Below are 5,000 nucleotides of genomic sequence, written 5' to 3' on the forward strand. Positions count from 1 at the left end.
AGATGACCGACTTCTTAGGAAATATTCCAGGAGGTGGAAAATACGAGAGAACGCAAGTTACCTGATGTCTTGATTGATATGCATTGAAATATTAAGGACTGAAACATGGTTCTATGCAAAATCAAAAAACCAAAACAAATTGTAGTTGTAATGAGGAACAATAATTTATTGTCAACTACAAAGTATTAGTTTGTAATGGTGGACAAATATCACCCATTATCCTCCAAAAATTTGAGGGTGACAATTATTCCTCACAGACTATGATCCGTTAAATACTGATCGCCATCCAAACCCACTTATTTTCGCCTGCATTATTTCATCGAATGCGGAGATGAAAATAATGAAATCAGGTTTCTGAGAAAAACGAGAACCAGCGGCCTTTCTTGGTAACGGGGAAATTATCATGGGTAATCTTAAGGACGGTGCCTACTATTGTTATTGCGCATACGTTCTGCACATCTCCAGATACTTGGATTTCCTATCGGTAGTGCTTACTAATGCAGGGATATTTTTGCGTCGTTTAAAACTATTCGGAGGAAGCATACGTTAGCAAGTGCTCTTGCTATCCAAAAAGAAAATTGGGGCGTAGCCATGCATTTTTCATAGATAATTAAGTTTTAATTTGGAAAGGAACGCCATACATTGCTTTGTATTTTAAAGCTTTTTACTAATATTGTTGATTAATTATCTTTGAAAAATGCATGGTTACCCCAAGTTTTCTCTTTGGATTTTAATAACACTTGTTGAGATCTGCTTTTCCCGCATATCCATACAACTGCGCAAAAATACCTTTGAATTAGTAGGCAGCGTCCGAACTCGTGCCAAATAAGCACGCAACATCATTAAAACAATGATGCGTGCTTTAATTTAAAGGCCCACCTTCATCCGACAAGCTTTTCGACCGTTTTGGTATTGAAAAGTTCGCATTGCTTATCTTAGCGATCTGATTGGATGAATTCCAGCTTTGACCGGCGGGATTTTCACAAGTGAATAATAATTCCACTGCACGCAATGCCTGTAGGGTGAATGTTCTCAATCTACAAACAACCTTGAACACCAGAAAGTATTTTAATACAAAGGAGCTTCCTAACTTACAATCTGTTAACACTATTTTTGCAGCTGTCCCTCTTTGCTTCAACTTCCTCGTGGCTTTCTTCTATACTCTTTGCCTAAAATGCGGCACTGAACCCTTCCGTGCCCTCGAAATCAAAATCACACAAAATCTTCCGCTACCAAGGAACAATCAAGACTTCTGGTAAGACAAATGACTAAGACTGGAACATAATAAATCAAGCCCAACTTACCTTCGCATAATTGTGTTCATTCACCATGATATTCCTCCTAATTTACATTAATTAAAACTTTTACCGTGTTAGGAAAATCTCGTTCTCATCTTCCGAGCTGCTTTCCGCCATAATTATTCCGAAGTACAATGACTTGACTCTCAGCAACGACTGTGACATCTACCTTGTCAAACAGTTTGTGATTGCATTTTCGACTTGTACATGTCATGTCGTACTCGTGAATACAATTCCTTACATAACTTGTTTTTCTTTGAATAAAAGTGGTAAATTCAACGTTGTTAATCATTCTTTGATTTATTGTTTTCCACAAAAACACAAAGGAAGTGTGGCATTCGGTAAAATAATTGCAGGCGAAAACCAATGGGTTTGGATGACGATCAGCATTATTGGTATAATTCTTTGAGGTATTTCCTCTTGGTATGACAGGTAATGAGTATCAATTCTTGTCTGCTCCACGCCCACTGAATTTACATGATTAACGTGGTTCCCCTGGGAATTGCCTACAGGTGATTGCTATTTAACAGTGTTTTGTGGGGCCTTCATTTTCTCTATCGCAAAGTAATCGACGACTTACGTGCAGCACTGTTTTGTCTTCTTATTTCGAATCCGTTGGTCATGCCCGACACCGAGGAAGCCGAACGGATAGGCGACACAAGAGGAGAGCGCAGGGATTTTGCGACTACAGTATCGAAAAAAATGCGTTGCTTTAGCAAGTTTTTGGGCTATTTAAGGATTAGTTGTCATCGACTCAACTTGATTCTCAGCCGGGAAAGCAATTCGAGTTAAAGCAGACGATCGATAAAGACACGGTCGAACTGAAATACAAAGGCCCCAAGCAATTTAAGCTTAACGCAGATCCTGATATCATAATAATAATAATAATAATAATAATAATAATAATAATAATAATAATAATAATGACTTTATTCATACAGGGTAGCATGTAATAAATAGCCACAGGCTAATAAACTTGTGGCCCTGATTTAATCAACTAATTACGAGTTAAAAATAGAACATCACTTAAAATTATGAATATATGAATAAAAACATGTGATTCAAATAATCGAAAAATGATCATATAAAACTCGATTACTAAATATGAAAATGATGTAACAATTGCTGGCCCCTAAAAATCTTCCTCCACATGTTATGCTTAAAATGTGGAGTAAGATATTGGACTACTTATACAAGTATCTCACGTCAAGAAACCAACAGCGGGCAGCAAAAAGCAGCAGAAGCTAATAACATCGCCGACAGCTACAGAGCCGACTGGCAAGTCGTCGAAGAGTTCGAATCAGCCGAGTTGGCCACCAACTGCGATGGCGAAAATACGTTTAAAAAGGCAAAAGAAGCGGCCGGTAAGAAAAGAAAGTCGAAAGATTTCAAACGTGTCGATGACAAACGACAATCGTCCCCGTTACGGTACTGATATAGCGCTGATGATCAGATTTTTCAGGGTAGGTCTCATTTACTTCTTCAGAAGATCATGACCTTGAAGCGTTAACTGTACTCTGGTTCAGAGCTGGGGTTTTTTTGAGTTAAAAATTATCTCGTGCATTTTCCCGGGCGTGCAGCTTCGATCTTATTTTTGTCCATATTTGGGCACAAAAATTGGTGTCCTAAAATCCCCAGCTTTGTTGCAAGGAAAAGAGTTGCAAATTACACGCTTCAAGGTCATGCGCTTCTGCTTTCTTTAACATGTATACTTTGTGATTTCTCGTGCTCGCACCGGTGGCTCAGTTGGTTGAGCACCGAGCTGTCACACAGGAGGTCGTGACTTCAACTCCGGCCGGACCAACACTCAGGGTCTTTAAATAACTGAGGAGAAAGTGCTGCCTTTGTAATTACTCGGGCCCCGTAGGGGCTCGAGTTATAAAAGACGTTAGATTTCAGTTTTTTTTTTTTCCTGTGCAGCAAAATGCACAATAGAAAAACGTGGCCGTGTTTGATTGGGCAATGCACAATAGAAAGCACCTGGCAGTGATATGATTGGGTAATTCACAATAGAAGCCACGTGGCGCTGTTTACTTTGGTTATTTAAAGGAAACCACGTAATCCAAGAGCATGAAGAGCTGTGTGATGCGTTGTTTGGATTACTGTTGGCTTAATCGATTTCCTCTTGGGGCGCTCAAAGCACATGCAAAGAAAGGCATACGCTTTTCGCGGTAGACCCACACTAAAAGATGTCAAGCGTCAGCTTCGAAACGGGTCGTTCCGCGAACTGAATGAAACAAGAATATACTCGAATGTAATTGAAATGGACGCAACTATTGAAAGTGATACAAGTCAAAATAAGCAGCGGGTACCTTATTGAGAACTACTCTAAAGATGACAGCGACAAAGAAAATAACTCCACAAACAAATGGACGCTATATTGGAATGGCCTCACGCTTGTACCATTTTCACCGCGAACAAACAGCCTCCCGCTCAGTGTACCATTGACTACGGAGATAAGTTTTTTGTCTATTACGTTTATTTCCTTTTCATTGTTAAACATTTTGTTTCTTGTAATGGTCTAGCTTATATCCTTTGTTCAAATAGCCATATTAGCGATCGTGTTCACTGCCATCTTGTGTGTATAGTTCTGTTCTAGTTTCACAAGATTTGATGTCATCAGTGGAAAATGTGATCAGCTCTTTAGAAATTAACTTTGATGTAGGTTGAAAGGCTGTACAGTTATTTGATTCTCAGTGATAATAAAGACTTCATTCCGAAGGAGAAATACAGGTCTCGATAAGCAAAAGTTGTTTACTTTTGTTTTGATTTGCGTGAGCATCGACATAGACGTGCCCGAGAACCAAGCAGAATTACTGAGAAAAGGCTGAGACGTCTATTTTATAACAGCAGAAAAAGGAGGAAACTTGCAGAAACGTATTTGGGTAACAACGTACCGAGGTCATCCACATTTCATCGTATTACTAGCAAGGGAGATCACTTCCTCGTAAACACAACAAAAATATCTACCTCAGGTATGCGTTTAAATCTAAGCACGTGGTACAGTGTATGTACCACTTTTCCAAAAAGCGTGGATGAACAGGTAAATGCAAAATGAAACTTAACTTTATGCAGAAATCAGGAATACCCGGTATGATTTGTAAAAGAATGTTTTGTTTTCTGAGAAACGAAACGTATCTATTTTAAATTTAGGGTGAACTATTTACACAGCGAGTTAGAGTGGCCAATCGAAACAGAGTGTGTAATTGGAAATCTAAACATCTACGAGGTACAAGAACAAACTTGTGAACACGTAAACCTAAAATATTCCAAATCATAATACGGACAAACACAAAGGCGAAAGAAATGGATTATGCATAGGACGTTTTGAATATCTGAATGATATTGTGTTAGATGAAAGCGATATATTGTTAAAAATTCCCAAGTTATCCCTTTTCGTGTTAATTAGTAATGCAAACAAGTCAGTAATAAATTGGATTAACGAGGAACCAGTGATTGTAAAGCTAGTAATTGCCATGGTTCGTATGTAACACGTAATCATGAGACGATTCACGGAAAACGGAATTTGAAATGTTATGCAGGGGTAAGTATTTGAAGGTAAAATAGGTATTTGTAGACTTTATTCTTGGATGTATTGTGCACATAAACGAGTACATGTTTTTCTCTTTAAATGAGATTTTACTGCCCTATCAGTGAAATACGATTAATGACACGTGACCGTACTCGCGTTCTTTGTAGTCG

This window comes from Montipora foliosa, chromosome 1 (genome assembly GCF_036669935.1).
Source record: "Montipora foliosa isolate CH-2021 chromosome 1, ASM3666993v2, whole genome shotgun sequence".
In the NCBI taxonomy this organism is placed as follows: Eukaryota; Metazoa; Cnidaria; class Anthozoa; order Scleractinia; family Acroporidae; genus Montipora; species Montipora foliosa.